Source organism: Gorilla gorilla, chromosome 11 (genome assembly GCF_029281585.2).
Source record: "Gorilla gorilla gorilla isolate KB3781 chromosome 11, NHGRI_mGorGor1-v2.1_pri, whole genome shotgun sequence".
Lineage (NCBI taxonomy): Eukaryota > Metazoa > Chordata > Mammalia > Primates > Hominidae > Gorilla > Gorilla gorilla.
This window is the reverse complement of record NC_073235.2, coordinates 83,022,553-83,045,575: the sequence shown is the minus strand read 5'-3', so window position 1 is coordinate 83,045,575 and position 23,023 is coordinate 83,022,553. Positions and strand designations below refer to the sequence as shown.

The 23,023-nt window shown below is 34.6% G+C and overlaps 1 long non-coding RNA gene across 1 annotated transcript; it reads right to left on the bottom strand.

Annotated features, from left to right (window-relative positions):
- Window positions 1–1,677: 1,677 nt before the first annotated feature.
- On the bottom strand, window positions 1,678–14,871 carry LOC129532030 (uncharacterized). Its single transcript, XR_008677620.1, has 2 exons — window positions 14,778–14,871; window positions 1,678–1,779 (listed from the first exon to the last, which is right to left on the bottom strand). It is a non-coding gene; the product is annotated as an uncharacterized lncRNA (long non-coding RNA).
- Window positions 14,872–23,023: the final 8,152 nt, after the last annotated feature.

Here is a 23,023-nt window from a genome sequence, read left to right as displayed (position 1 = left end):
TATTAAGCATCATATTAACTAGAATTCCTATTACATTTAGCAAACAACTTGAATGAATCTTACATACCTTTAAGTTTGAGAACTCCATTTCAAGGAAAACAGTAGAAAAGTAGAGAACACAGATTGTGTAGTGATAGCTCCTGTCTTGCGTCTGTGTGTCCTCAGCTGTAAACTGAGATGGTGATATTTGCTCAGAGTTAAATGGATATAGAAAACAAATGTGAAAGCCCTTTACATTTCACGTAAGCTGTATTATAGTTTACACATGAGGATACCAGATTGGGGTTTTAGATAGAATGAGATGCTTAGGGGCTATCAAATAGAGTATCACATTGGGAAACTGCGAAGAGAAGGAAGAATCAAATTCATATATGTGGCAAGGAGGAGTGGTATCCCTCTGTGAGTGCAATTTACAAATAGCTGTGCTTATAACACATAAAGACTTTCAGTGGAACCATTGTGCATACCAGGTTATAAAGCCTTCCATTCCATAAATAACATACACCTGCCAACTGGGACAGGCACTTTTCTCTTGTCAGCAAGCTGGAGTGAAAGCTTTGCTGATCATCATGCTGGCAGGTAGAAAATGGACCTCATCATCAATTTATTCTGGAAGTGAGAAGCTCCTTGCCCCTGGGAGAGATTATAAGATGGAGTCATTTTACTCCTGACACCTTCAGATTCAGTTACTCGTTGTGGGAAAACTCAAGATTCACATTCTGTGCCTTTGGCAAGAAAACATTTTCTACAAGCTACTGGCTAACACCTCATAGAAAAGTTTTATTTAAGGTCCATGTGGGACCAGAAACCAAAAACCAATAAATTGACTCTAGAGAACACAAAATATCTCAAGGCTGAAGCTGGCAGACTTCTTTTCTTTTCTTTCAGTATTACGGATCAGTATTGTTTTAAATGAATAATTGAATTCTGAAAGCAGTATGTGGTAAGTTTTGATATTTTCTACCCTCTCAATTTCTGAAATAGACATGTAAACTAATTACCCTTCATTTTACTTAGACAGCATACTGTGCTCCATTTCCATTAAAGAAACTATGCATGCTACCCTCTTTCAATATTTTTAAAAGTACTACATGTCTATCATTTAAGTAATTTTCTATGAATATGATTGTGCCTTAGAGCTTACTTCAGAAGAGCAAAGTTTAATCTAATTGCCCAGCTTAATTACCTGTTTTCTGAAGTTAGTTTAGTTCTAGACTTCCCTTGGGGATGAGACATTAAGTTGCCCTGAAAACGGGGCTGGGGAAATTGAACTGAGGGAACTCATGGTACAAAGGAGCCCTGAGAGCTATAGTCAGCTCTGAAATTGAGACAAGTTGAATCAGTGGCACCTCAAAGAGATCTTTATCTAAGCTTCATCATAAAATCTTCCATTAACAGGAGAAAATTGTTAGAAGTTTTTCAACAGGACTCATCTTCCCTAGAACTCATGAATAGAAAACCTACCAGATTCTGCTGGAGTGAATAGGATCAGCTGAGCACTCAAGAAGGCCAAATTGACACCTCCTGGGGCTGATTATGACTAGACAGACAGGCTTTAGGGCATGCAGAGCAAGCTACTGAACATATTGCTATTTCTTCTGTCTTCATACCAGGTTGAAGTTGAGTTTTAAACATATTTTTCGCCTCAGTGTAAGCATTGGAATAAACACAAACACGTTTCTTGAGAGATAATCTTTTATTTATGCCCCCTTTTGTCAATCCCCATCACATTTTCAAAGTTAGTTGTCCTCCACTGTCCCAAGAAAAAAATACTGGCACCTAAAAGCAAAGAGAAATGAAAAATACATACTAATCCTTGGCTTTTGAGCTTCCAGTGACCTAGTCTAGGCAACATAAGGGTCATTTAAGAAAGTTTCAGAGGTAAATCACTATATGCCATTTTAACATTACTGGCTGACATCAGTGCCAAAGCACCTGTGTAATTTGACTTCACCTAAAGTCAGTTTTCATCTCATGGAGACTCATAGAAACCTTTGACAATCCAGTTAAAGCAATGAATTCAATCTGTAGTTAAAAAAAAAAACAAAAAACAAAAAACAAACAAACAAAAAACCTCGTATATATAAACACAAAAATTTTGGACGCAATTTTAGAAGGTTTTTGGATATTATGAAGTCAATCCATGGATGCCCAGAACAAACCTAATTTAAATTACACTAATTACACTATCGACTGGAAGGAATAGACTTTGGAATCTGACAGCTTAAATTTGCACCTTGGCTCTGTTACTTCCTACGTGAAGTACCTTGTCTAGACTTCATTTCTGTGCTTTGTAAAATGAGAACAATGAAAGCATCTATTTCCTAGAGTTTTTATGAGAATTAGATGATGTAATATGTACAAAACTCTTAGCACAGGCCTAGTATAAACATAGCATTCAATGAAAGTTGGCACTATTTTGAAATCAATCATTTGAAAACAATGTGAATAGAACTCAACAAAATGAAAGTTTTCTTAAATGCCATTATTCTCCCTTTCTCTCACCCCAGAAGATGTAGTAGATGTAAAATAAAATGGATTTAAAGGAAAAAGAAAAGCAGACAAAGATTGAGAGGGGTGCTTGAACATGGATGTGGTAGAGGAACAAAGTACCATGGTGGAGGAAAAAGATAGGGTGGGCTTTTAATCTGTATCTTTAAGAACTTTCCTGGCCACATGGTAGCTCAAGGGACAGAAAAACAGCATTGACTACCCAGTGCCACAGGGCCAGCAGATAGCATTCAGGCTACACAGGAACCTGACAAGTGTTAGGAGAGATAACAAAGAGACCTATGAGCATGGCAAACTCCATAGCATCTCCAAACCCAACCCCAGCATTATCTGACTACCATCAAGGGTTGACAGTCATCTGGTGAGGAAAGTGCAAAGAGGGATGGTCATGTTCAAATTGTGGCATGGTGGGTTTTCTGCCAATGATCAACATCCACATTCACCTACTCTTCAACCCTCAGGAGCACAAGCTAGAACCTGGGCCTCCATCTTCCAATAACAGCCAGAGCAAAACAAGTTCAAAAACAAAAATAACTGTACACCCGAGGAGCATAATTGTTGCAAAGAAAGGCAGCCATCCAAACTGCACATACTAGGTGACCCAGCATTAGCACTGCTTCTGAAAATTCTAGCCAAAAACTCTAAACAAAACTAGTAAACATTCTTAAAGAATTAAGATAGAATGGTTGGAATATGAGGCAGAAATAAGCATTTATAAATAAGAACCAAGTAGGCATACTTGGTGTGAAAAATGCTAGTTTAAATAAATTACCAATACCTTGGATAAATAGCTAAAAGATACAGCCAAATAATAGGACAGAATATGGAAAAGTGGGCTAGAAAATTCTCCCAAAATGCCCTAGGAGAGAATAAAGAGAGAGGAAAAAAAAGTCAACATACTTGGAGTCAGCAATAGAAATATCAAAGTATTTTCAAAAAGAAATTCCTTTTGGAAAGAAAAAATGTATGTAGACACAGAAAAGGAAATATTTAAAGAAATGACATCCAAAAATTTCTCTAATTGAAAAAGGTTGGAAAACTTCTGATTGAAAGGGCTTCAGAATGAAACAGCATAGAGAATAAGAAACCCAAACCTAAAAACATTGTAAAATACATGGCTATTGAAGACAAAGAGAAAAACTTAAAAGTTTCTAGAGAGAAAAGGAGACTCTCCATAAAGGGAGACAAGTCATATTGGCCTCAGACTTCAAAAAGGCATGCTTGAGTATAGAACACAGTGATATAATATTTTCAAAATGTTGCAGGAGATAGCTTTCTGATTTTAAATCAAAATCCAAAAATATGCTGTTATATATAATCATTAAGAGACATATTTAAAAACAGATTTTTTTGGAACTTGGCAAACTCATGCTCAAATTCATATGGAAGAATAAAAGTCAATTTTTAAAAAAAGAAAATTAAAGGTGTATGGGACAGTTAGAGAGGAGGGGCTTATTCTACCTATATTAAAATGTAACCAAATCTCTAGTGATAAAAGTCAGTATAGTATTAACTCAGGAATAGACAAATAAACCAATGGATGGGAAGAATGTTTAGCTTTCAACATAGCACCACAAAGTAATAGGGAAAAATGATCATTTAGGAATGGTATTTGGAAAACAGAATTAGTATATGAAGAAAAATAAAGCTAACCATGCACATTTCCATGGCATAGATGGTAGACAGATTTAAAACTTGTTATTAAATAAAACGAATAAAAGTGTAAACAAAAGTTTTGTAATTCAGGCATAGAAAAAACTTTTTAAATAAAACCCCAACATATAAACTGTATGGCAAAAATATATGGATCATTTGATTACATTGAAATTAAGGATTTCCGTCTAATGGACAACAGACAAAATCAACAGATAGATGGCATAAGAAAGACATTTGTAAGTCAATAAGAAAAAGACAGAAATCTCAATAGAAAAATGAGGAAAATAGGCGAACAAGCAGTGTATAGGTAGATAATACCATGGCTAACAGGAACATATATGAAAGAATACTGGACCCTACTATTAATCAGATAAAGGAAAAATTAAAGAACAATAATATATCACTTTACACAGTCAGAATGGCAAAAAATAATTTTTAGGAATGGCAGGAAGCTGGAAACAATCTGTGTTGTTATTGATCAAAAACATGTAAAATATGGACCATGAAGACAATGGTAAAACCAACTACAGGAAGGAAGGAAGGAAATACCACAGAGTAAAATTTCAAATGTGTTAAGCACGAAAAGTAAGAAGCAGAGAAGCTTAAGCAGCAAAATATCCTATACACAAGATTAAAAATACCCTGTCACATAATAATATTACAGGAATATGTGCATATTTAAGACCTGTATCACAAATAGGGTGGTGCCCATGTGTAAGAGGGGAATGGGGGCAGACATTGAGAAGAAGAAGAAAAATAACAATAGATAAGGTGGAAGCCTTGAATTGACCAATGATGACAATGTGCAATGGGCTGAGGAATATAATAAGTCAACTCTTCACTCAACTTAAAAATAAAAACAAACATAGATCTTTAAGGCATAGAACAAATTAAGCAAATAAGAACATGAAGATGAAATAGAAAATATTAAAGAGATAAGAAAAACTTTAGATTTGGATAGATTTTAATATCTTTGTATGGAAAAAGTTAACAATAATTTTTAAAAGTCTAACATAATATAATTTAATATTTTATTTCAGAGATTTAAAAAGTTGTTTCATGTATTTTAGAGATATAGTAAGACACTGGTCAAGGAAAGGAGAGTGTTAATTTTTAAAAAGTATCTGCATAACTGTTTCTGTCAACTCTATTTCTGGCTATAGAGGAAAAATTTTAGAGAACTGTGTAAATTTATAGAATTAAAGAAGTGTTTTAAAGTATAGAATGAAGGATTAGTGGAATAAAAAGAGTTTCTGTAAGGGACTGTTAAAATACAAAAAATTCGTAATGTTAGTTTAGACTAATGATCTGATAGAGAATAAAACTGAGGTGACCAAATGATTAGGCTTGGCTCTAGAAAAGGATGGGGATTTTGTATTATAGAAATAGTTGCTGTAGTGGTGACAGACATGGGGACATTTTGAATATCTTGCTTATCCTTCCTTAGTTTCAAAGGATCATATATCTAGCATGATGACATTGTAAGTCAAAGATAATAGAACCAGTCATACCTAAAAGGATAAAACTGCAGAAAGAGTTGGAAAGTCACCTAATATTTAATACTGATAATATAAATAATAATACTATTGATATCTTGAATTAATATACCCCCTCACTTCCTAGGGGCTGAAAGAGCTGTGACCGTAGCCCACAAAATGTTTCACATGAATATAAGACTGCCATCATTTTTTATAGGTTATTATATTGATTCAATGCAATGAGACCTGGTAGTACCCCACCTTCTCTGTCAACATCAGAAGGATTTGTGGTCACATTCTCAAAATGAAAAGGAAGAATGGGCTGTTAGAACTAGCCTAAGGCAGGAATTTTGATAAAGGAGATGAATCATGCCTCAAGAGAGGGAGGTAGAAAAGAAATGACTAAAAATAATCAGGGTAAAAATAGTTTCAGAAACTGGAGAAAATACTACTGGAATCTCTATATTCATGTTTCAACGATAGGTATTTTTGTTGCCTCCATATGCTTCCTATACACTGATCGCCTACCTTAAATGTCCCCATGTCTGTAAGAATCAAAGCTTCTATTTCCATAATTACAAATCCCTGTCCTTTCCTAGAGCAAAGCCTAACCATTTTGTGACCTCAATTTTATTCTTCATCTGACCGTTAGTCTAAAGTAACATAACATATTGATATTTTAATGGTCCTGATCCCCCCCCACCCCAAGACTCCTTTTAGCCCACTAATCCTCCATTCTACACTTTAAAACACATTTTTATCTATGAATTTACACATTTCTTTATATTCTTTCCTCTATAGCCAGATATAGAGTTGACAAAAACAGCTATGTGATGACACTTTTTTTTAAATTTAACATACTCTCTTCATTCTTTAAAAAAGTCTGACTACATGTCTTAATTGCTGAATATTGAACATTTTAATGGGGCTCTGAATAAATTGTTATCTTGCTACTGTTTAAAATTAGCTCTATATTATGATTTCAATGCCTTGAATATGTCAAGCATTGTTATAATTCCTTATAGAATATGTATAATATTCCTTATATAATTATAAAACTAAACAGTTACATAACTTGCTAAACCATGTTGACCACCTTACGTAAAACCAATAATATTGTGTGGATGCAATGATTCATAAAAGTTGTTTTACTTCTAAAATGAAATTTTTATGACACAAGGTTGCAATAGTTTGGGCATTATAACCAAATATATCATTATAATAAAAAATTCTATGAAATAAACAATGCAACAATTACCCAGAATTCTCTATTCCTACTAATGTCAACTGAGAATGAGAGAAGAAATTCCAGTAGTTTCATGACAGGGCTACAAATTACACGTGTTTTGTATGCTAAGGACCAAGACAAAAGAGCCTCAGAGTTTACACAACCGTTTAAACTGTTGAATGAGTGTTTTGCTTTATTAGATAAAAAGATACAAGGTCATTGAAACAGTGAAAAGAAGAGAGGGAATCCTGTATACTCAGCAGAATATTGAAAAATTCTACCTTGAGGGAAATAATCAAATATTCTCATTATCAACAAATGTAACTTTTTCAGTCTCAGGCAATTCATCTAGTTTTGGAAAATATTAGTGATTATTAGTATATTCTCTGCTGCCTCATGATTTTTGCTTAATAATAAAATATATGATACTCTCGTAAACCATAGATGTTTATGTAGAGGTTTATTACTTTCCTTCCTATATAGCTTTAATGTATTTGCTAAATATTTTCTCTTCTCTTCTGTGTCATTTTCATAATTAACAATTTTCAGCATCCCCAGACTGGGTTGCATTGCTTTGTAGCTAAAAGATCAAACACTTAATTTGAACTGAATAAATCAGTTAGGAAATACAGCACCAAAGAAAGTGCTCAGCACCCTCTTGCAACTTCTAAACAGAGATGTTTACTTTGCAGCAGAACTATTGCTCATGAGCCTGTAGTCAAATAGAGAGAGAGAGAAAGAGAGAGACAGAACAGGAGCCACTGATATAATTAGTTCTTCATTCTTCTCATATATTTAATCTAAAAAATTACTAATAATCATTTTGCTGACATGACTAGTCCTCAAAATAATGGCCCTTTATAACTTTGCTTTATTAGAGTCACATTCCTTTATTTGAAATCCTCAGGGCTCAGTTGCAAAAGTCATAAGAAAAAAATACATCAAGGGCATGGTTCATTTCAAGAGCTTATGTATTAAATATACAAATTGATAAAAAGATGACTTTTTTATTGAGATATAATTAACATGGCACAATATTCACTATTATAAAGTATAAAATTCAGTGATTTTTAGTCTATTCACTAAGGTATAACCTTCACTTCTACCTAATTTCAGAATATTTTTCATATTCCAAAAAGAAATCCCATACCCATTAGCAGTCATTCCCCATTCCCACCTTCTACCAACCCTTGGAAACCATGAATGTACTTTCTGTCTACATAGATTTGTCTATTCTGGATATTTCACATAAATGGAATCATATATTTGCCTTTTTGCATCTGGCTTCTTTCACTTAGCATGATGTTTTTAAGGTTTATCCGTGCTGTAGCATGAATCAATATTTCATTTTTTATGATGATATTTCCATTTTCATTTTTTGTTAGGTATGACAAAAAGCAAGACTTTGTCTTGCTTTCATCAGTGCATGGACATTTGAGCTGTTTCAACCTTTTGGCTATGATGAACATGTTGGGAATGCTATGAACATTTATGCACAAGTTCTGGTGAGGACAGACATTTTCAATTCTCTTAGTTATGTACTTTGGAATGGCATTCCTGGTTCGTATGCTAACTCCATGTTTAACTTTTCAAAGAAACTGACAAACTGTTTTCCAAAGCAGCTGAACCATTTTACATTCCCACGAGCAATGTATGAGAGTTCCAATTTCTCCATATCCTCACTAATACTTGTTTATTGTCTGTCTTATAGCCCTCATAGTACATGTAAAGTCACAAGGAAGATTAAGTTTTACAGAAACTCATATTAAAGGGAACTTTTGCCATGGGATTTCTTTAATGATGACTTATCTTGTTATTTAACTTATGTCAATTTATTACAAAAATCAATTTTTATAAAACTGTAAAAGTTTTTTTAAGAAACTGATCCCTCAAACAAACCTGTTAATTATTTGAAATGATATGGTAACTAAGAAAAGTCTCCAAGCATGTGAGGAGAGATTAATATTGCCACAGTAGTAAATTATTTATCTGGCATCACTGGGGAAAGAGATGGTTTCTTCAGGGAAGATGTCAGGCGTATTCTTTTTTAAACTCCTAATACTTTTAAGTCATTTCTGGTGGAATTCTTTCTAAAGTGCCTTTTGAAACAGAAAGTGCAAAGATGGTTTAGTCATTCTTGATAACTCAGGGAATGTGCTCTGAACATCTATCATAATACTCTGTTTAAATCCAGTTAAACAATCACGGACTTGTCACATGAGATATATAGAGCCGCTTACCACTGCAGTAAATTTCCAAGCATTTTCAAATCTTGTGATTGTTTTATAGATTTTTTCTTTTTTTTTTTAACCCTTCTTTGCTAATGGGCTACATTTATTGATACTGTCAATGAAAACGCTTTTGAACACTCGTTTAATGCTCTTCTTGATGATTTTTAAGCTAGGATAAAACATTAATTGGAGCATTTCTGAATCATCTGAATCTGTACACAAAATTTTATGTTTATATACATACGTTTCCTGGGGAGGCTTTGTGTTTTTTTAAGATATATTGGAAATAAGAAAGGCATACATGTTACCAAAATCTAACAATGCCTTTTTTAGAGAAAATATAGTATCACTGCTTATTAAGGCTGACCACTGGTAAACGCTGGATAAATATGCTACTAATGTAACTATTTATTTACTGTCAATATTATTGAACCATATGCCTTTATATTTTGAAGTCTGTGGGTAGCATAGAGGTTTGGTAGATCCTTTCCTTCCAAATCACCCAAATTTTGACATGATTCAATTTGAGTGTGTTAGCAGGCCCTGCTGTCTGATCACTAATACTAATTAAAGATCTTTAGATCTTGTATTGGTTATACCTCAAAAATGTATCTGCTCAACTCCCTCTTATCACTTGGTTACTCTTTAAAATTTGATCTTTTAAAATTAATTTTCAGACCAGTTATTTTAAAGGCCAGAAACACTTCTTAACTTTGCACATACACTTACTATGCATAAAGTAGACAAACGTCATTTTATTTACAGAATTTTCAGTTGGAAACTAGGTATGGCACATTCCTGAGTTATAGCTTTCTTACCTAGTTCTTCTAGAAAATTTTATTCTGTCTCAACTGCCACAAGATTTCCATCAATAAGTGAAACTGAGATTCTGTTCTCTGACTTTACAAAAACCAAATGTTCAACACTAGATAAATAAGACTAGTTATATAAATTGTGTTCCATTCATATGATGAAATATTATGCTCCCAGTAAAATATGAAGTAAGCATTTTAATGACATAATTCTTGTGATATGTCATTAAATTAAAAACTGGGATCCAAAATTATATATATAAATGATATTTTTTTTGCACAAAAGCATCAAAAATATTAGAAGGGAGCATGATAATTATCAACCATGTCTGATCCTAGATTTGGAGATTATGCATGATTCTTGGTAAGAAATTTAGATATTATTCTGCTGTCAACTGAAAAAGTACTATTTTTAGGTAGGGAGTGGCACCATTTGATTTATAATTTTAAAAAGACTTTGGTTAATACATAAATAAGTGGTAAGTAGTAAGAAAGTTGTTAGAAGTCTATTGCTAGAATCACATGAAAACTTTCAGAGGCTCAAACCCCAGTGATGACATGAGGTGAATGAGAAGTACCAATATTTACGATAAAATGTAAAGGCAGAATGTAAATTTTTGGACTGAACAACTGGAAATATAGATTTATTTAAGTGGTGAACTCCAATGCCTAATTAGAGAGGGTTGAATATATAACTGAAAGTGAGAAAGTGAAGACAGTGAGTATGGACAGTGAGTATATACTGTACAGTGAGGCTTTTGAGGCAGATTTAAAAAGGAAGTTTTTAAATCATCTTTGTATACTGATAGAGATGATCTGTGTGAAAGTGAAAAATTGATTCTGGGGATAATTACGAAATTTTCAGAAACAAAACTTTGAGAAAAAAATGATTGACAATTATAAAGTACTTATTATGCCCAGATGTAATATAATCACTTCACACTTACTAATTCATTATCTCCTTACTCAGTTTAAGTGGGGTACTGTTATTATTCCCAGGTTATGGAGAAGAAAACTAAGACACACAGAGGGTAAGTAATTTATCTTCATTCTTAATGACTGCCTGGTACTACCTCAGAAAACTGATTGTAGGGTTAATCCAGAGGGCATATGGAGGTTTAATACTAGAAAGAAAGAGAGAAATTTTTTTCTATTTCAAAGGAAATGAAGTATACATGTGGGGTTGTTGGTGAATTTGGTTTTGGGAAGAGGAAACAGTTCTCATCTGATAGAATCGATTTTCCCTCTACATGTGAGTGAAAATCGGCTGAGATGGAGATAAGGACTAGGGTTAGAAACTCAAAGAAAAAACAAGGGGGTCTGAACTACTCATTTCAGAGACTAAGGGAATGCAATTTATTGAAGAGGTACAATATAATTACTTGACAATGTGTGACTGGCCATTGAGATTTTGAATGTAGGTACCAAGCAAGGGAACATTTGCATATGCAGAGGCAAACGTATTGAGGGAAAAAGAGTGCCTATTTTTATAGACCCAGAATCTAAGCTGAGCCTATAAGGAAGGACATGGGAACATGGAGGTGACCAACAGCGACGTGAATGGATTAAAGTTCCTGATGTAGTCAAGGTGTTATTAAAACGCAAGTGCTAGAGTAACAGATTGGAGGTTAGAAGTGGGGATGCTTGTAACTGGGATTTTTCAAGGTAGCACAGTTACGGAGGAAAAGCTCTTTAGAGGGGGCATGCCAAGGAACTGAGACGCCCAGTGATGAAGGAAAAATGGCTTAGAAGCAACAATGGGGAAATAGGAGGATATCTATTTCATGTCATTAAAAATTATTCTGCCTCCTATAAGTAGTTGTTTAAGGTTACTGAAATCTATGCATTTCTATTCATGACAGAAAGTATGAACTTACAGAAACCAAAAGTGTGTTTTTACAAACTGATAGTATGTCAAGTTAAACAGCTCTGATAGTAATAAAAGGAGAATGATTGAATATGATATGGATATCAATTATAACAAAATCTTGAAATATTTTCTTTATAATTCTCAGAAATGAATATTTCCATAAGGAATAAATAATAAAGATGTGAGAGAATTCAACTGATCAATGTGCTTCCAGGTAGGAATGCATCTAATGTGAAACTGGCAAAATAGCAGGAAATGAAATGAGCACAATTTTAATGTATTATTTATTCTAAGTTTTTTACATTTATATTGACACAGGAAATAAGTACAATGAACAGTCACATAGGTTGAGTAGCGTTTAAATAGTAAATCATCTAATTAACTAGTCACTTGAAAGCAAAAAGGAAAATTTGCTTTGGATCTGTTGATTAATTGCCACATTTCAAGAACATGTTTTAGCTGGCTGCATTTAAAAAGAAATAATATGAGATCATGAAAGCATTTCATAGTAATGAGCAGTCTCTGGTTTCTGTTTATTGCAAATACAAAGGATACTAACAATAGTTTTGGAAAAATGAGTAAAGCTCTCAGAATAACTACCACAGAGAGATGAAACACTGGTGTGAGGCAGATCAATTCTAACACTATCTCCTGGGAAAAGAAAATACTTTCTTAAAGCTGGAGTGGAAGGAATACATGCCTCAGAATCGTATGGTTTTAAATAGTCACCTTTGCACAAAATTCCAGTTCTGGCCACATACACTCACAGGAGGGTAAACACAGTGGTTTACTAAAGACTCATTTGTCGTGTAAACCATTATTGTGTTGTATATTCTAGCAGGCCTTCAAACAGGGTCTTCCTTTATACATGATGAGGACAGGTTCCAATGTGTGAATTATTTCTTTGCAATTTCCCTTTTTGTTAAAATTGCTCCTTTCACATTCAAAATGAAAGGTGGGAAAATAGAAGATTGAGACCCTAATACTTTAAGGTATATAAATATTAGGTTTTTTTTCTAGGCATCTACATGTGGTAATGGGAATAGGAAAAAATAAGTGGAAATAAATTGTGAAGAAAGAAGAGAGATTTCAAAAATAGAGTCTATCTGGTGTGTGTCTTTTTCTGTTTTCTTTTTTCCTAGAAGGTTGGTTATGCTCCATTGGTCAGAACAACAACACTTGAGGAATTGTTTCCTCTGTCATGCCACATACCTGATGCAGAAGAGAATGTAAGAGTATGGAAAATGCTTCTGATATGATTGTAAGTAAAAAAAATAAACTCCAAGCAGAAAGCCCTAAAGGCCCTGTCCTGACCCCCTATTCCCTCCCTTACTTCACTTCCTATGACTTTCCTTACTGTTCCCTGCATTCCAGCCCCATTGACCTCCTAGGCATGTCCCTGCCCAGGGACCTCACCCTGGCTCTGGCCCTTGTCTAGACCTCTCTTTCCCTAGATATCCATGTGACTAACTACTTCTTCTCTTTTGAGATTGTTTCTAGTGTCAGGATCTCACGTAGGTCTACTCTTTTATCCTATTTAAACTTTCAATGCCCTTCCCCAAACTCCGAGCACACCTTTCCCCTGCCATATTGTCTCTAATTTTTTAACTATAGTATGGCAAAACTTTCTAATATCAACATACTTTACTTCTCTCTCTCTCTCTCTCTGTTGGGGTCTCACTATGTTGCTTAGGTTCCCGGCTTGAACTGATCCACCTGACTCAGCTTCCCAAGTTGCTGAGTAATTCTTTTATATTATCTGTATTCAACCTCCCAAAGTTTAATCTTCATGAAGGCAAAGATTTTTGGTTTATAATGTATACTAAGGTCTTAAAATGATGTTGGCACTCAATGAATATTTGTTGAAAGGTGAATAGATGCATAAACGGTATTGTCACTATGTTTACTATAGTGTTAAAAATTTTGTACGTATATTGCTAAGGATTCAAAAAATGTGAAAAATTTAAAAGTTAGATTTATTGAGATGACAGAATTGTGAAGAAATGATGTCTTCCTATTTGATGTTGAATTATTTCTAAAATACTGTACAATAAGAGATAATAAAAATAAATGAAAATATGTGGAGAAGGTTTTTATTTCCTTTCATGCAAAGCAAGAATATTATGAACAGATATGGTGATCAATTCAGTACACTATTGCATACTATAAAGCAGAGATGGCCTAGTTCATCAGTCAATATTAAATGTATTTATCTCTTTTTAAGCAGATTTCAGCCTGTATTAAACAAAATATGCAGTGTAGGAAGCCCTAGGCATGAGAACACATATATTCTTTTAGAAATTCTCTTTAACTCTAAATTTATATGATGATTTGTTATCCCAAATATGTGTGGTCTCTGGAAAGAAATTTTACATAGTGTTTTGCTTTGTTTCCAAGAATGTTTATTTCTTTATTTCAATGTGCAGCGTTACCTGAGATACCTTTGTTTCAATTGAAACTGAATGATCAGTAAGTCGCAAAGCAACACATTAAAATTATAGTAAATATTGTAGTGTTAGCACTTAAAGGATAAACTCACATTTCTCACTTCTTTCTAATTCATGGTAATGAGTTTTATAGTATACTGAATATGGGTTATTGTGTGAGATAATTGATTTATCAATGCATTGTATTAAAAAAAATAATTCAAAGTCCCTGCATCATTTCTGATACTCTTTTACTTCTAATTCTTTTCCATATGGTGGCATGCAATTGAGCAAATTCCCCTGATAAATTCCCTTTCAGGTATATAAGTATTGCATAGGCAACATTTTATCTATCTTATTTTAAAATAATAAATATTTCTGACAGAGGATGAAATCAGAAACTTCACCACAAATATTTGAAATAGTTTCTGAACAAAATGAAATCATTTATGTCCATTATTTTACCTACTTGCTTACAGATTTGGTATGAAAAGAAAGGGAATTCAGAATAAAAGTAAAAGAATTCTTAAATAAAATGATCCTTGCCAGACACAGTGGAACATACCTGTAAACCCAGCAATTTGGAAGGCTGAGGCAGGCGAATCTCTTGAGCTCAGGAGTTTGAGACCACGGTGAGCAACAGGGCAAAACCCCATCTCTACAAAAGAAATAAATAAATAAACTAAAAATTAAAATTGACAGGCATGGTGGTGCGCACCTGTAGTTCCAGCTACTTAGGAGGCTGAGGTGGAAGGGTTGTGTGAGCTCTTGGAGGTTGAGTTTGCAGTGGGTAGCAATTGCACCATTGCACTTGAGTTCAGGTGACAGAGTGAGACCTTGTCTTAAAACAAAATCCTTTAATTAATCCTTTAAGTTAGAATTTTATGTCAACGAAAAAGTTTAAAGGAAAAAATCATTATGTACATGCACTCAGATTATATTTAAAAGAGAATAAGAAGAAAAAGGGATATCAAGATAGCCTTCAAACAGTGTTATTTACCTAGCAAACATTGAATAGACATTTGGGAAAACAAATTTATTCTTTACTTGTTTCACTTCTATATAGAGTGATGTTTTTAAGGTCAGATTCATTAAGGTATAATTTACATACAGCAAGATTCACCTTTTTTAGTGTATAGATCTATGCATTTGACAAATGTGTATGGTTGTGTAATTGCCACAGGAGTCAAGATATGTAATAGTTTCACTCTACAAAAATTATTTCAGTCACCTTTGTAGTCAACTCCTCTCCTGAGCCATAGCCTTATAATGTTCCTTCTTTTATTTTCTGGTAGTATTCCTTGATCTGAAGTCTATTTTGTCTGGTATGAATGTAGTCACTTCAGCTTTCCTCTAATTAGTGTTGGTATAGTACATCTTTTTACATCATTTTATTTTTAATCTATACTTGTCTTTATATTTAAAGGGGTTTCTTCTGGACAGAATAAATTGCTTGTTAGCCAATATGACCATCTCTGTCTTTTCATTAGTGCTACGATAGTTATTATTATCTGTTCACTTGACCAAATTGAGAAATGTCTAGATGGCTGGTAGAAGAATTATTTCTGTGTGTGTCTGGGAGGATTCTACCAGAGGAAATGGACCTGTGAGTCAGTGGACTGAGACAGGAAGACTCCCTCTCAATGTAGGTAGACATCATCCAGTTGGCTGGGGGACAACAGACCAAAGAAGGGGGATACCCAGTATTCTCTGGCTTCTTCTCTCTCTCTTCCTGAGTAGAATACCTTCCTCTCCTCCTGCCCTTGGACAAAAGACTCCAGGTTCTTTCAGCCTCTGGATTCTGATTTGCAACAGCAGCCTCCTGGAGGCTCTCAGACTTCCCTGGTTCTAAGGCTTTTGACTAAGCCATGCTACCAGTTTCCCTGGGAGCCACACTACTGGCCTCTCTGGTCCTCCAACTTGCAGATGGCCTGTACTAGAACTGCATCTTTGTGATCATGAGCAAATTCCTCCTAATAAATTATCTTTCTTGTATATGCTATTGGTTCTGTCCCTCTGGAGAACCCTGACTGATATAAATGCATTTAAATATTTTTATAAATTATAAATATTTATATAGTTAAATTAAAATCTGCTTTCTTGCTATTTGTTTTCTATTTGTTCCATTTGTTCTTTGTTCCTTTTTGTCTCCTTTTTGTCTAATTATGATTGAGAAATTTATATAATTCTATTTTATTTCATGATTAGCTTATTATAAACAACTTTTTAAAATGTAGTGGCTGCTACAGGATTTTCAATGCCCATCATTGATTAATAACAGTGTACTTTCAAATAGCATCATACTGCTTCATTTAGACTGCAATTTACAAAATGGCATACTGACGATTCTTCCCCCTCATCTTTTGTGCTATTGATTGATGTTATCCATTTTATATTTACACATGATATAAACCCCTAATGCATTTCTACCAGTGTTTTTTAGACATTCAATGATACTTTAGCGTATTTCTGAACGTCTAAAGAAAAGCGATTTAGAGTGATTAAAAATAAAAAGTGTCTTTTTAATTTACTTTCATTTTAACTATTCCTAGAGTTCTTCATTTGCCTGCGTGTGTATAGATTCAAATTTCTGTCTAGTATCATGTTCCTTTGCCTAAAGACATCTTTGTTTTCTGTTTGCTTGTTTTTTGAAATATTTCCTGTGGTGCAGTTCTGCTGATATTAAATTCTTTTACATATGTATATATGTATGTTTGTATGTATGTATTCTTTTGTCTCAAAAACTATTTCGCCTTCATTTTTGATAGATATTTTTTAGCATTTCTATTTGACTCTTTTGAATAGTTTTCATTTCTTTGCAAAAGTCCACATCTGTTCATGGCTGTTGACCATGTTTTCCATGAGAAATTATAATTTATTAATAATAATATTTAAAATTTCCTGTCCAATAGTTCCAATATTTGGGCCATTTCTGAGTCGGTGTCTGTTAATTGCTTTACCTCTTTCCAGTGGGCTCTTTTTTCTTACTTGTTTGTGAGCCTTCTATTTCTTCTATTGAATGTCACTCATTGTGAGTAGCTCCAGTAAGGACAGGGAGAAATAATATATGTGCCTGAAAATAGGCATGCCTCTTTGGTAGACCAATAGTGCATGCAGTTGACTCAATCTACTCCATATCTGAGCTGGTTTGAGTTTTGTTGTTCCTATTGTTTCCTTGAGTGTATCACAGACTTTAAATCCTGGAAGGTTATCTTGTGTTTATCTTGGGAGCTGGGTTGCCAGAGCGTTTTGCTGAATGTTTCTACTCCACCCTTGGCTTTCGGCCTTCCCTTTGTGCCTGCACCTCTTAGTGGGTGTCTCAATCCTCTTATCGCTGTCACAGAGATAGACATTTTGTAGCTTGCGAATTGGGACTTTCTAACCTTATTATGGAAGTGGAAAGGAGTTTCTCTATTGTCCTGCTCCAGCCTCATTCTTAGGCTGGCCTTGTGTCCCTGAGCCTTAGGGATGGAGCTTTGGCAGTCATCCTGCTGCTCACCTCCCTGGCAGGCAAACCCTCTTATATTTTTGGTAGTTCTTGTGTGGGACTTTCTTGCTGCTCCAGTGATAGGGTTGAGCATGGTTTCCTGTTTCCTTAAAAATAAAAGTTTTTTTTTTTTCTTTTACTCTTTCTCAGGCTGTAATGGATCTTAATTTGTGCCCTGAGGTTGACAGGGCTTACTGCTGTTTCTTCAAGGGCTTAAAACTCACAGGAGAAGATGGTTCTGCCAGGGCTTTGTGCCTTTCCTGCAGTGGTGGCCTCTCCCCTCCTCCAAGCCATAAAACAAAGTTCGATTTTTATTGTTTTCCTGCCCTGGCATCAGAGTTTCTCATCAACACTAATTGTGTTCCATGGAAAAGAGGATGAGTGGGTGCAAATCCCCCTTGTGTTTATGGCTCCATGGATTATATGGTTTTACACCTACGCACAACCAGCCTTTATCAATTCATTAACACATTCAGTTAATTTTTTATCTATTTGTAACGGCAACTCTTCCTTCCATGCTCTGTGCTTGTGATGGGCTTGTGTCTCATTTTTCCTTGAAGATGCATCCTTTTTATTAGATTTTAGGCTACTTGGTTGCCCTGCATCTTTTGGTCTGTGGTTCAAATAATTACAATTGTATAGTTTATTCAGCTTTTTGTATTGTAGTTGTTAGAATAAAAACAATGCTCTTTCCAGCTTTCGGCATTTTAAATAGGTATGGAGACCCTAGAATATTTTTTTTTCCACAAGATCTCCCTCTGTTGCCCAGGTAGGAGTGCAGTGGTGCAATCTAGGCTCGTTGCAACCTCTGCTTCCTGGGCTCAAAAGATTCACCTGCCTCAGCCTCCTGAATAGCTGGGAATACAGGTGGGCGCCACCATGCCCAGCTAATTTTAGTAGTTTTTGTAGAGATGGGATTTTGCCATGTTGCTCAGGTTGGTCTAGATCTCCTGAGTTCAGGTGATCCACCTGCTTCTGCCCCAAAGTGTTGGGATTAAAGGCTGTGAGCCACCGTGCCCAGACCCAGCATACCTTCATGAGTGGAAAAGGATGCTACTAACAGTTATCCTGGAAAGCAGTATAAGCAAGCACTGGCCAGGGAAACTGGGAAGCATGGTCATTTTACCTAGGTGGGTCTTTTGTGCTGTGCCCCTGCAGCTCACTTAACTTTTCCTTGTTTCAAATGCCTCGCTCCACTGGTGAAAATCCTACTCTTCAGTTCATTCTTGATACCACCTCTTCTAAATTGACTTCTCTGATCCGATTTGCCAAACCTTTTCTACAATTTTTGCCTCGGTATTTGTAAGTGATATGGATTGATCCTCCCTTCCCATCCCCTATAGTTATGGTTTATTATCATGCCTATAAAAATGTATTGAATACATTGATAACCTTTCCTGCTTTGTATATACTCTAGACATTTGTAAATAAAATATAACTTATGTTACTAAAATGTTTGAAATAACTCACCTATGACATGGATATGTTAATTAGCCTAATTTGCTCATTCCACGATATATGCATGCATTGAAGCATCACATTATACCCCATAAAAATATATACAATTATTATTGCTCAATAAAAATAGAATAAAACAAAGAACTGACCTCTGAAACTTTGAGCCAGTCTCTTTAGAGATGAGTGGGATAACTTGCTAATTTTTAAATTGATCTATTTAGTTTTATTATATCATCTTCAACAAGTTTTAGTTAAATGTAAGTCTTTCAAAATTATATGTTTAATCCTGATCATGTTTTTCAACATTGTGTGCCATGTAATATTCAATTATAATTAGTTTTATAAACCTTATTTATCTATGACTACTCAGCATTTTTCCTTCAAACTTTCTACACATATTTTCTTATTTTTAAAATTAATTGAGGAGAAAAGCCACCTCTGGTAAGAAAATAATTATCACATATAGTATTTTTGTTTTCTATTCTATTGATGTCTGCTTTAATCCCTATTAATTCCTTCAACCTACTGTGCTTAGGCGTGTTTATTTTTTCTATGTTCTTGAGTTCTTAGTTTTGGTAGGTATATTTTCATTTCTATTTGGTTAATAGAAGCATTTAAGTTACAAATGTTTTTCTAAACACAACTTTGATTATAAGTTTCATTGCATGGTATTGTTTGCAACTGTATAATTGTATTTTCAGTTTTCTCTTTTGATTAAAAAATTATTTAGCAATTAGTTTTAAAATTCACCTATTTGCTATTTCTGTGTATGCTATTGGCAATAATTCTAATCTTATTACATTTTGTGTTAGGCTGAGATATCCAAGAACAAGATGCCAAGACAGGATTAATGTACAAAGATTTAATTAGAGGACATGCTCGCGTGAAGGGAAACAGGAAGGAAACTGGGCAAAGCTGGGAGAGCTACCATACAGCAATGCAATGCTGACCCTGAGTGAGAGAGGGTGGGAACTGTTGGCAAAGTATCCCAGACTACTACCGTGCAGTTTTGAAGTTTCGACAGCGCTGTTGAGGAGTCCTGGATTCAGTTAGCTGAAAATGTAGTCCTCAATCTCCCAGGCATAAATCTTCCTAACTGTAACAACTGCACTCAGCCTTTGTTGTAGAAGGGTTTGTGGGATGCATGGTCTTGGTGCAAATCAGGTGATAGATTTCAAAGTGTAGCATCCCAGACCTCATTCGGTTATGTGCCCTATGCCTGGATTTCTGTGAGGTGAATTCTCATGGCCACCACCCACCTGATCAGAGTGTGTTCTGTACTGATTCGTATGTTTATAAAATTTTTTAAGATTCTCTTTGGGTCTGTTCAAGTTATATTTTGTAAACTTTCCATGGCATTTATAGTACAATAATTTACATGTACTATAAAAAGGTAGATAAATGTATGAAATAAATATTATTCATTTTATTATTCAATTCCTTGATTTCATGTTCTACTTTTTATCCATTTGATCTGCCAAAGACTCAGAGAACTTTCTGTTGTTGTTTTACTCATGAAGCTTTATGTATTTATCACTACTCTTGTCAGGGGAACATAAATGTGAGCTCACAGTTAACCTGTTTGAATAACAAACATTTTTCTTTGCCCCATGGAAAGCTTTTTCCATTGAATTCTAACTTTTTTGGTATTAACATTATTAACACATGCTTTCTTTGTATTTATTTTATATTTCTGCTTATTCATCACATTTAAACAATAACTTTGTGTTACTTTCTAGTACATCTTTAATAAAGAGCATATATTTCAATTCTCCTTTTGGTCTAATATGATGATTATGTTTTTGTAAGTAGAGGAAACTAATCTATTCACATTAATGTAATAACCAATAGCTTACTATAGTCATATTAAGTTGTATGTCTTTTCTCATGTTTTGGGGAGAGTGAAGTTTATTCTCTCCTTTGCTATATATGCAAACTTTTTTAGTGATTGTGAAATCACCTCTTCAGTTTTATCCATTTAGTGTTTAGATTCAATTTTAGAAATAGGTTTTTTATTTAATTTTATTTTATTCTAGGTTCCAGGATACATGTGCAGGATGTGCAGATTTGTTACATGGGTAATCATGTGCCATGATGGTTTGCTGCACCTATCAACCCATCACCTAGGTATTAAGCCCCACATACATTAGGCGTTTATCCTGATATTCTCTCTCCCCCTGCCCCTGAAAGGACCCCTGTGTTTGTTGTTCCCTTTCCTGTGTCCATATGTTCTAATTGTTCAGTTCCCATTTTTATGTGAGAACATGCAGTGTTTGGTTTTCTGCTCCTGTGTTAGTTTGCTGAGGATAACAGCTTCAAGCTCCATCCATGTCCCTGCAAAGGATATGATCTCATTCCTTTTATGGCTGCATAGTATTCTATGGTGCATATGTAACACATTTTCTTTATCCATTCTATCATTGATGGGCATTTGTGTTGATTCCCTGTCTTTGCTTTTGTGAATAGTGCTGCAGTAAACATACACATGCATGTATCTTTATAGTAAAATGATTTATATTCCTTTGGGTATATACCCAGTAATGAGATTGCTGGGTCAGATGGTATTTCTGGCTGTAGATCTTTGAGGAGTCGCTACACTGTCTTCCACAATGGTTGAACTAATTTACATTCCCACCAACAGTGTAAAAGTGTTTCTGTTTCTCCGCAGCCTCACCAGCATCTGTTGTTTCTTGACTTTTTGTAATTGTCATTCTGACTGGTCTAAGATGGTATCTCATTGTGGTTTTGATTTGCATTTCTCTAATGGCCAGTGATGTTGAGCTTTATTTCATATGTTTGTTGGCCACATAAATGTCTTCTTTTGAGAAGTGTCTGTTCATGTCCTTTGCCCACTTTTTAATGGGGCTGTTCATTTTTTTTCTTGTAAATTTGCTTAAATTCCTTATGGATTCTGGATATTAGAACTTTGTCAGATGGATAGAATGCAAAAATTTTCTGTCACGTCCACTTGTTCCAGAGCTGATTTCAAGTCCTGAATATCCTTGTTAATTTTCTGGCTTGATGATCTGTCAAATATTGACAGTGGGGTATTAAAGTCTCCCACTATTATTGTGTGGGAGTCTAAGTCTCTGTGTAGGTCTCTAACAACTTGCTTCATGAATCTGGGTGCTCCTGTATTGGGTTAACTATATTTAGGATAGTTAACTCTTCTTGTTGAATTGATCTCTTTATCATTATGTAATACCCTTCTTTGTCTTTTTTGATCTTTTGTTGGTTTAAAGTCTGTTTTGTCAGAAATGAGGAGAGCAGCTCCTGTTTTTTTCTGCTTTCCGTTTGCTTGGTAAATTTTCTTTTATCCCTTCATTTTGAGCCTATGTGTATCTTTGCACATGAGATGGGTCTCTTGAATACAGCACACTGATGAGCTTTGACTCTATCCAATCTGCCAGTCTCTGTCTTTTACTTGGTGCATTTAGCTCATTTTTATTTAAGGTTAATATTGTTATGTGTGAATTTGATCCTGTTATCATGATGCTGATTGGTTATTTTGCATACTAGTTGATGCAATTTCTTTATAGTGTCATTGGTCTTTGTATTTCAGTGTGTTTTTGCAGTGGCTGGCTGGCACCAGTTTTTTCCTTTCCATATTTAGTGCTTCATTCAGGAGCTCTTGCAAGGCGGGCCTGGTGGTGACAAATTCCCTCAGCATTTGCTTGTCTGAAAATGATTTTATTTCTTCTTTGGTTATGAAACTAGATATGAAATTTGCTTGGCTAGATATAAAATTATGGGTTGGAAATTATTTTCTTTAAGAATGTTAAATATTGGCCCCAAATTTCTTCTGGCTTGTAGGGTTTCTGCTGGGAGATCTGCTGTTAGTCTAATGAGCTTCTCTTTGTAGGTGA